Below are 11,346 nucleotides of genomic sequence, written 5' to 3'. Positions count from 1 at the left end.
TGACATAATGTTAATAAGTTGATAAAATGATCATTATGCTTTGCTCATTTGAACTCTCTGTAGGATTTTCTATTCTGAAATGTTTGTTAATGCTTGGGATTTTCTCAGTCAGTGGGAAGCTGTGTGGTCTGTCTTATCAGAGCTTCTCTCTATCCCTTAAATTCAAAGCCTTAGTAGGGTGTGGTTTTCCCCATTAAAAGCTGCTTTGGACTAAACCCACTTTATCATGATAATGGCCAATGGCCTTGTAATCATAATTCCTGTTTGGCACCCTCACAATCAAGTTCACTTGAGTCATGGTTTTGCATTTTCTCTTGGGATAGAAAAAGCAAACCCATTCTTATGGGACATGTTTTTTATATTTTCCTGCTTTTATCTTAAATGGGATTATAAGTGAATAATCCAAAAAGGAATGAGATAACATGCAATACCACAATCCACATGGAAAGAAGAGCAGATATAGTTCATTAATATTTTTATCTTCTGACTTGTCCTCTTTCCATGCCTCCCCCCTTTTCACTACATTTCTCTCTTCATTTTCTCCCTCTAGCTTTTGTCTCTTTCTTTTTCATTCCTTCCTCCTTTCTTTTTTATATTTCCCACCCCTTCCTTTTTCAGTATCTTCCTTCCTCTCTTCTTTTCTCCACCTGTTCCTTTTCCCCTCCCTTTCTCACTTTTCCCTTCTATTCCTTCCTCCCTCCCCTTCTCTATTCCTCCAGTCTTCCTTTCCTCCCTCCCTTCTTTGCATCTCTCCCTCCTTCCTCCCTTCCCCCTTCCCCCTCCCTCTCTCCCTCTCTCCCTCTCTCCTTCTCTCCCTCTTTCCCTCCCTCCCTCCCTCCCTCCCTCCCTCCCTTATTTCTTTCTCTCTTTCTCTCTTTCTCTCTCTCTCTCTCTCTCTTTCTCTCTTTCTTTCTCTCTTTCTTTCTTTCTTTCTTTCTTTCTTTCTTTCTTTCTTTCTTTCTTTCTTTCTTTCTTTCTTTCTTTCTTTCTTTCTTTCTTTCTTTCTTTCTTTCTTTCTTTCTTTCTTTCTTTCTTTCTTTCTTTCTTTCTTTCTCCTTCCCTATATACTTCCTTTCTTTCCTTCCTTCTCTCCCTCCCTCTTTCCATCCCTCCCTCACTCCCTTCTTCCTTCCTTCCTTCCATCACTCGTTTGTCTCAGTCTTTTATTTTCTTAATAAAATAGATTGGAATACTGGGAATAAGGAAAAGAAAAATGAAGCAATCTGTTATTTCTTTGTCTCATATATATATGTATATATATACATATATATAATAGAAACAAATATATATATACATATATATATATATATATGACCAAGAACATTTCTTTGATGTACTTTAGTGTCTAATATATTATTCTTGAGCAAACTTAAATTCACAGGATTATAGAATTAGAATTGAAAGGGACTTCACTGTCCATTAATTACATTCTTTATTTTTTTTAAAGATTAGGAAACTGAGGCCCAGTAAAGATTAGATATTTACCTAAGGTCACAGGGATAGTAACATACAAAGCCAAGATTTGAACTCAGATCCTTTTTTTCTAAACCCAGTGTTCTTTCTCCTATACTGTGCTAACTGCTCAAGAATTTTAATTTATCCATTTAACAAGTACTTAATTAAACATAGGTGCTAGACATTATGCTAAACATAGAGATATAGGGCAAAAATATTTATTACTATCATGCTAATAAAAACAGCTAAAATTTCAATAGCATATTAAAGTTTGAAAAGCACTTTAGATATATTATATAATCTTATCCTCATGAAAATGTTATACAAAAAGTACTATTATCATCCCATTTTCCAATGAGGAAACTGAGGTTGATAGAGATCAAGTGAATTTTCCAGAGCATATAACTAGTAAATGTTTGAGTCAGAATTTGAACTCCAACCTTCTTGTTTCCAAGTCTAACATTTTATTCACAATGCCATCTAGTTACTTATTACTTTTGGTTAGGAGAAAATAACTTGTACATGGGGAAAAAATACAAAATACTCACAAAATACTACATATTACTTTTAGGAGGCAGTACTTGAATTATACCTTGAACAAAAATTAGCCTATCTGTGTAAACACCTTCTCTGTGGGAAAATGTGTATGAATTTGAATACCAAATATGGTACTTTCATGCTCTCTCCTGCCAAAACTAACTGTCCCTACTGTTCTAAGATCAAAAGGTCTTAAATATGTACACCTTCAAATTTTTAATAGCAAATTAATATATGTAGATATTGTGAGGTGGTCCAGACTATGGAAGTGACATGATGAAGATTTTGACTTAACAGTGCTAAAATATCAGGCTTCTCTGATCAAAACACCTCTTCCTTCTTTACCACCCCTGTGATTTAAAGTTTGTTTTTCCTCTATTAGAATGTAAACTTCTTGAGAGCAAGGACTAGGTTACTTTATATATTTGTATTTCCAGTACCCAGCACATAGTACATCCTTGATCAATTATATTTCATATATCCATTCAAAAATGATTTGTGACTCACAAAAAGCACGAGGCAGTCAGAATAAGAATAAATCATACAATTAGGAATAATAACAACAAACCTCACTAAAGGAACATTCTGAAGTGCTGTTTACAGAGAATTTTCCTTGCAAGAACTCTGTGAAGCAAGTCATACAAAAAATATTTTCCCCATTTTGAAGATGAAGACACCAAGGTCCAGAAAGCTTAAGTTACTTGCCTATGTAAATAAGCTAATAAAGTATCAAAGCAAGATATACAGGTCTCCTGATATTCAGCACAAACCATTTCCCCTGCTAACATGTTCCCTCACATATATCCTGTACCCATGTGGACGCTGGGCTATGATGACATTTTGTGTGACAGGAAATGGTAAATGTACCTTTTACTGACCCATCAGTTTTTCAGTTTCTTCAGACTTCTCATCTACATTGTTTGCTTTGAATTACTGAAGTAGACTACAACCCAGATATTGTGATTTGAGATTCATCAGAAATCTCCCTTTGAAAACAATTTCTCCCTTGAAACGCCTTGCATTAGAGCGGGAGATCTGTGAACCTATTTTTTTTTAAACAAGAGTATATTGATAATTATATTTCAATATACTTGATTTCTTTTGTAATTCTATATATTTTACTTTATTCATTTGTAAATATTGTTCTGAGAAAGGGTCAATAGGTTTCCAGGGACAGCTGAAAGGGTCTGTGATGGAAACAAACAAACAAACAAAAAAGAACAGAAAGCAGGGCTTTGACTACGGGACAGACACAGGGCAAGTTAGTTCTGATGGGGAAAAGCAGGGCACACAAGACAGAGAAGTAATTGAAAGGTCCTTGGTATGGAACACTGCCCAGCAAGGGCAACTGAAATAGGGGCCTCTATTCAGCCAGTGGGCAGCGTGAGATATTGGATGCCTGGAGGATGAAAGAGATGATGGTAAAAATAGAAAGCAACTATTGAAGACAAACTTAGACTCTTTTAAAATTTGACCTAGAGCTGGCCTCTCAGGATGGCTATGGCTGTCCACACAACTCTATGCAAGGAGTCATTTGGCCAGTTTAGTGAGTGAAATCCTTCAAAATCATCCAAGAGCCATATTTTACTGAGCCTCTTTACATAGACACAACTAGGAGATCAGGAGATGATGGTCTTGAAGAACCTTGAAATAAGTCAGGAGCCTGTTGACCCTTCCAGTAGTAGGTGGGATAATTACTGGTACCCTTAATATGACCAAAAATAGTAATATCCTTTGGTGACCTGTGTTAGTAAAGTCCTCTTTCTAAGGCAAATATAATGAAGAGAATTTTCCACCCTTTCTATGAACTTGCTGCTTATCCTGGATTTAGTCACATTTCCAAATGAAGACAATCAGGGAACTGGAGAGATAAAAAAAAAATTACAGTACCATATTAGGGAAAAGAAACTGGAATTTCATGACAATGTGGCAGTTCTTTTGAACTCCAGCCTTCATTGTTGACTGAAGACTTACTAAAAGGCTAAGAATGGCATTCATGGATTGTCCAACTGATAAAGGGAGAACAAAGAGAAACCATTCATTTGATACAGAACAAGCATTGCCCAAACTGAAGGAACACGGGAACTAGCTAAGTTAGGTATTAACTTGAACAAAGTTTATTTGGCTCAGCCTGTTGTTGTCTTCTATAGAGAGAATGTCCTATTTCTTATAGGCACACATGGCTGCCACATTCCTTTATAATGACATGCTGGCTTTCCATGGAAGCATTAGTGACAACAACATCACAGCCCCAACAGTTGTTCTAATGAAAGCCTCTATCCTTTTACTAAGCAATATGTGAACTTCTTATAACCAAGCTGGACCATATGTGACCTCCATTTTCTTCTCTTTGATTCTAATCCTAGCTTCTTGGAACTATCATTTAATGATGACTGGTTAAGATTTGTTGAAATAACCCTATTTTTTGAACTTTTATGAAAATAAAGGGAAAGCATAGTTTTCTGGAAAGAGCCCTGGATACAGTGGGTCAAAGGATCTGAATTTGAAATCTAGTTAAACTCTAGACTGCCCATGTGATCATGGACAAGGCACTTGACCTCTGTGAGCTTCAGTACCTCATCTAGAAATTGAGGATAGGTGAACTCTAAGGTCCTTTCCAGCTCTCCTCTAAGAAGTAAAAAGAATGATTTGAGAACTAGACTAAATTATCAAGCCAAGGCAAATGGTTATTGCTTCACTTACCAAAGAGTGTAGAAAGTTAATCATGTGAAAAGGAAAGAAAGATTTCATCATATCAGATCAACTGGGAATTCCCTAACAGAGTTGACCTTTAGCAGGATCCCACCCCTAAAAAGAATGCACATCTTGTTCATAATTTCCCAATAACAAGTTAGAAAAGTCAACTCACTGAAAAGGTGGCATTTGATATGGTTAGCAGATGCCCTCCTTTCCATTACCCCCATGACCACATTAGTTCAGGCCTCACGCTACAATTGAATGTTCTAACAATAGACCTTTCTCTCATCTCTTTCCCCTACAATTTAAATTATTGGTAATAAACTAAATCAAGATCTGAGTTCCAATTTAACCTCTGCTCCTTCTTAGCTGTAGAAACATGAGCAAGTCACATAACTTCTGCTGCCTCCACTTCTCCATCTGTAAAATGAAATAATAAAAAAGTCTTATTAGACTGTGAAGTATTTAAGAACAAAGATAGTCTTTTACCTTTCTTTCTATTCCCAGTATTTGAATTAGTGGTTCAGTGGTAAATTCTCACTTTCTATACCAAGACTTGAATTCTATTCCCCACCAATGTAGCTACTTTATGAACAGCTAGGTAGTATAAGGGATAGAGCACCAGGAATGGAATCTGGAAGACCAGAATTCAAATCTTACCTCAGCTATTTGGCAGCTGTGTGACCCTAGGAAAATAATTTAATCCTTTTGGATCCAGTTTCCTCATCTGTAAAATGAACTGGAGAGAAAATAGCAAATGATTCTAGTATCTTTACCAAGAAAAACCCAAAAGGGGTCAGAAAGAGTCTGACATTACTGAAAAAAGCAAGCAAATAAACAAACAAACAAAAATTGACTAAAAAAATAACAAGGGCATGTTGTAGGAACTAAATACTTAGTGATTTATAGTAGTTATAAAGATAAATTTTACATTTGAGATATTTCATTCCACTGCTCAGAAACCTCCTCATTGCTTAAAGGATGGCGCCCCAACTCCTTTGCCTGACATATGACACTACACGGTTTCCCAAATTGCTCTAACATTTGTTACCAGTCCTTCTTGTACTGTTTTGTAATGTACTGAAAGGTTATTTAAATCTTGGGTTGCTTCTCTCTTTTCCTTCAATCATTTAAGGAAGATATTCCCTCAAAATCAGCTTCCTGAGGAGGCAGCATGATGTCCTGTTTCCATACAGCTCTTGGGATCTAAAGATCTGAGTGCAAGTTACTGACCCACACTGTGTGATTTTTGATATACATCTTAAACTCAGGCAACCTCAGTTTCCTCATTTGTAAAATGGAGATGATAACAGTCCTCTTCACAGGGCTTTTGTGAAAGCAGTTCATTGTAAACCTTGAAGAATTCTATGGTTGTGAACAATTGGTAGTGCTATCAATAACTTATACACTACTCTGACTTCTAGTAGTACTTTGGGGCTGAATATAAAGTTATAAAAGAGATGGGATAAGTGTCCTTGGAAGTCTTCAGGAAGAGGCTGGATGACCCTTATTGCCTCTCTTCTGTAAGGTCAAAATAGTTTTCTAATTGATCTCCCTAATTCAAGTCTTTTGCCATTTCTATTTCTTTCTCCAACTATCAGAGTGATTTTTCTAAAGCATAAGTCTGACCATATCAGCACCACCACCTATTTAACAAACTCCCATTACCCTCAGGCTCAAATATATGATCTTTTGTTTGGCATTTAAAGCTTTTCATGACCTTAGACTATGTGCTCCTTTAGAGCAAGGACTGTCTTTTCATCTTCTTTCTCCCTCCAGAGTTTATCCCAGTACCTGGAACATAGTAGGTACTTAATAAATATTTATTGATTGACCAGCTAACAAACCTGGATCCTTCCTACCTCAGCAGTCTTTTGATCCTTTACTCTCCTCCACAATTGCTACATTCCAGTTCTACTGACTTGTCTGGTGTTCCTCACTAACACTACTCCATTTCCTATCTCTTCATTGGTTGTTGCCTATACCTAGAATGGTCTTCCTTTTCACCTCTATTTAGAAGCTCTGGCTTCTTTTTAAGACTCAATTTCAATTATACCATCTTTTAAGGCCTTTTCTGCTCCCTACCCACCTACTCAATTACTAGAGCCTCTCCCTTAAGGTTTCTGATCTCTGTATCTATTTGGTATAGACCTACTTATGGTGTTCTTTGTTTGCCCCACTCTACTTTTCATTCTCTCCCCTATTATAATGTGAGTTCCTTGAGGGCAAGGACTACTCACCATTTCTTTTTTACCCTCAGCACTTTAAACTATTGGTTTATAAACAAGTGGTTATGGAGCCTCTCTTTGAAAACATTGGATGAGAGCAAACTTAGCTCACCAAGCATCCATTATTATGTCCATCACATATATATTATATTATATACATATATTATATAGCTCTAATTGTTGAAGCACTCCTTTTCATTTCTGGAGACTTGATATCGTCCATGTTGGCAATATGTCAGTTTCTCTTACCTATCCATATTTATCTATTACTCTCTGTTCTAAGACTAAGGGTAATATTTGCTCCCCTAGCCATGAGTCACCTCAATTTTATATTCTATCATTGTGAACCTCTAGTAGCTAACCTGAAAATTAAATTAACCATAACATTCCCTGATTTCATTTAATTGAATGTTATATTCTATTTTTAATTTAAATTTAATTTAAAATTTTGTTTCAATTCAACAAAAATTTTAAAAGTGTTCACTATGTGTATGTCTCTGTGCTCAATACTGAAATACAAAGATTAAAAAATGTTATGCCCTTGTCTTCAAAGAATTTACATGTTACAAGGTGAGGGCAGATAAAGGTGAATGAGACTTGTATAGCAATAACAAATAATAATAATTAATAATAATGATAAAACTGTAGGGTGTGTTTGAGCAAAGGGGAATCCAGACAAAGTGTTCTGGGAAAATCTGAGGAGAGACAAGACGTTTTTCATCCCAGCACCTATTGCAGGATTATACATGTAGAATAGTAGCATAGAGCTTATTAATTGCTCAGTAATTGAATTGAGTCTTGTAATTAAAATACACATCTGGTCCTAATTCCTATCTATAGTCACAGCAGCCTCAGGAATTCTAGGACATTGGATTCAGTTTATAGAAACTCAATATGACTGAATCCACCATAGTGAATTTAAAGATAAGGTACCCTCAACTTCATGTACAAATTTTCCCCCAGAACAATGTGACAGAAAATCCACCACTTTTCTCCAAATCAGCCTTCCTTTAATCCCTGAGCAGCTGCTGTCTGGTAAGAAGAATACTTTCCACTAATGAGTGAGAAAAAAGTCAGATCCCCCTTTACTCCCCACCCCAACCTCAGCAACACTTGATCCTTCTCTCCTAGAAGTCTGGAGTTGCAGTTCTGAAAGGCTTCACAGACACTTCGCCTTGGCTTCGGACATTAATAAGTTTGATCCCTCAATTTATGTAAACTGTAGGTTGTAAGGGATGTAGAGAATGAGAAGGTTAGGTGAGTAGTAACAGGGATCCCATCCTATAAAAGGAATTAAGGGGTGAAAATTTGAAGAACTTAAAGCAGTGTTTTGCAGATGAAAAGAATGTACTTAATGTGTGTTATTTCATGACAAAGCCAAAAGCATGGTCTCCACCCCACTTCAGGGCAGAACAGCCACTGGGCTGCAGGCTGCCTTCTGCTTGGCATCATTCAGTGAGTGAAGGGAATTATCCAGATGAGGATACTAGGTGGACCAATGTGAAGTACAAACTCTAAAGAACACAGCTTTATTCATTCATTCATGTGCTTATTGATTGATTGGATTTTTTGGTCTTAGATACCCATGTAAGAAAAAGATTCCCTATGAAAATGAATATAACTATGAGAGTAAGGATTGAATTGGGACCGACACTGATCTCAATAGCAGATGCTGGCATGGGGTGAAATTATTTTTTGAAACTCCTTTGCTTTTCCTGGTAAAGTAGTTAGAGTTGTATTTTCATGCTAGAAGGAAAAAGTGATGAAAAGTCCTTAAACCCTAAGAAACAAAATCCTTGATTTGTATCCAACCTCTCTGCAAAACAAGATCCCATATGGTCATAGCTGGTCTTAGTAGGACTGGAACAAATCAGATGATGCACCTTTTTAAATTTGGCTTCTCTGTTTTCCCCTATTTCAGTCGTGATCATGATCATATTGCTGACTCTGCTTATCATCCCAGGTGGGTGAGGATAGTGTTTAATATTTCAATTCACTTAGCACCACCTTTTTTTTTAACCATTTAACCACCAGGGGGCCAAGGGATGGTTTTCTCAAACTCACCCTTTATGGTTGTAAGCTTCATCCACACCAAAGGAGACTTGGGGAACACTCCAAACTATCCAAGACTCTGGAGAGGAGTTACCTCTATTGCTTAACTCCACCCCTTTTGTGGGTGATTGCTTGCCCGTTTAGTCTCAAGTTATTTTCTGTGTAGCTTGATTTTTGGATTGGTCCCCACCCACCTTCTTCCCTTGATTCTTTGTCTCATTTGAATCATAAAAGAATAACTTAATGAAATCAATTATACAAATATGTTTTAACTAGATATATGCACTTCTTTCCCCATACCCATAGAAGCAAAAGGAACAAAATCAAGTATATTAAAACAACTACTTCATGGGCTGCACATCCATAGCACTTCCAAACCCAGGCAGCCCCCACCCAGTCTACAAACTGGCCCAAACCCAGGATTTCCCAAACATAATTCTATTACTTAAACTCAGGTTTCTTCATAAGTTGTTTCCTTGTGGAGCTAGCAAGCATTCCCAATGTTCTTATTTTCATAGCCTCCTAGAGGCTCAACATCCAGTCACTTGTAGCAAGTTAGGGTTCTGGAGCACTGGTTCCTTTTTTCAGTCACTTTTCCTTGATTATCATTATATTGGTGGTTAGGATGTCCAATCTTGTCCTTCTACTAGTACAGCTAGCTCTTGGGTGAATTATGTTATAATGATGGACTAGAGACAACTTGGACTGGCTTATGAAAATATATTGTTGAATTTTCAGTGTAAGCATTTATACCTAGGAAATTGGCAAATGCTATAAATCAGGGTTTGATTTATTGTTTTGTTGATTGCCTAGACCTAAGTGATGGTTAAAATGTTAATAACACAGAGGTTAAATTTAAACAACTGTTATGGTTACATCTGCCCTAACCCCCAACCCGATAAAGTTAGTTGTTAAACACTTACCAGCATACATCTGTACATAATAGGACCTCCCCAAATCTTCCTTGGGACTTGTTTTTCTCTCTTGGTACAGTGGAATGAACTCATGGGATGACTGGCATTGAGAGAGACTCCTATATTTAATATATCTCTTTCTAGTTTTTTAACTCCTCTTCCCTATTGCATTTTAAGACATTTCTTCTCTCTCTCCATCTCCTTTTTCCTCCTGCTTTCTCCTTCCTCTTCGGTCTGCTTGCCAGGCCTGGTCACATTCCTATCCCATTAGTCATAGCAAATAGGATAGGGATAGAACAGAAAGAGAGGAGGAAGGGTGCCATGATTGTTTCTAAACCTCAGATAATTCAGACTGAATCCTATTGTCCTAAAATTATAAAATATATTTCCCCCTAATTCATAGTAAAATACTGGATGTTTTTCCTTTTGATCATAATAATTAGACCTTTTATTTTTTAATTTAGTGCTTTAAAGTTCATGAAAAAGTTTCATCTCAATATCCCTAAAAGTTAAATAATCAACATATTATCTCTAACTTTACTGAATGGAATGAAGCTCAAAGCTATCTTGCCCAAGGTCACAAAGGGAGTAAACAGCAGCCCAGAAGTTGAACCTACTCCTTTTTTCTCAAAGACCATTTTGTTTTTAATTATTCCAAAGAAACTCTCTAAGTTAACTACTGCTTTACTCCACCAACAGCTTTTCTATACCACTAAACACATAGTGGAATATGCATTATCTTCTGGGTTCTAGATATTTGACTATATAGACAGTGTTTCTTAATCTGAATTGGGCATGACCATGGGTCAGGGAGAACTCCAGAGAGAGAAGGAGAAAGAATTGCCTAGGCTATCTGAGGAAAGTATGTTGCTTATGCCTTCCCAAGTCAGAAAAAGATTCTATTTATTCAAATAATGTATGGTCTTGCCTACAGGAAATATCAGACTTCAGCAGTTAACTTTCCTGGAGTTATAACTTTTATACACATCTCCTTTTATTGGTTAGATTGTATGATTGCCTTTATAAGCAAAACAAACAGCTGAGCAACAAATGAAAGAGGTCCCCCTCCCCTTCTTTCAGCTGTAAATTCAAGAGCTTGAAATGAATTTGGCAAAAAACTTGCATTGCAGAGGGGGAACTGCAGCTGAAAGGCAAGATTTCCAAAAATTCTTGAAAATCCAAGTCATAAAGGGAATAATTCCCAAATTCAATTTGTTGGGCCTCGTATTTCTCTTAGAATATTTAGGTGCTTTCTCTCCTACCCACCCAAGAAAGAAAGAAAGAAAGAAAAAAAGAAAGAAAGAAAGAAAGAAAGAGAGAGAGAGAGAGAGAGAGAGAGAGAGAGAGAGAGAGAAAGAAAGAAAGAGAGAAAGAGAGAAAGAGAGAAAGAAAGAGAGAGAAAGAAAGAAAGAAAGAAAGAAAGAAAGAAAGAAAGAAAGAAAGAAAGAAAGAAAGAAAGAAAG

At 36.6% G+C, this 11,346-nt stretch overlaps 1 long non-coding RNA gene across 1 annotated transcript; it reads right to left on the bottom strand.

The window, feature by feature from the left end:
* Window positions 1-1,352: 1,352 nt before the first annotated feature.
* LOC130457146 (uncharacterized) lies at window positions 1,353-10,107 on the bottom strand. Its single transcript, XR_008916220.1, has 3 exons — window positions 9,893-10,107; window positions 5,350-5,428; window positions 1,353-5,109 (listed from the first exon to the last, which is right to left on the bottom strand). It is a non-coding gene; the product is annotated as an uncharacterized LOC130457146 (long non-coding RNA).
* Window positions 10,108-11,346: the final 1,239 nt, after the last annotated feature.

The sequence above is a fragment of the Monodelphis domestica genome, chromosome 2 (assembly GCF_027887165.1).
Source record: "Monodelphis domestica isolate mMonDom1 chromosome 2, mMonDom1.pri, whole genome shotgun sequence".
Lineage (NCBI taxonomy): Eukaryota > Metazoa > Chordata > Mammalia > Didelphimorphia > Didelphidae > Monodelphis > Monodelphis domestica.
The sequence above is the reverse complement of the archived record's forward strand: the minus strand, read 5'-3'. Positions and strand labels throughout refer to the sequence as shown.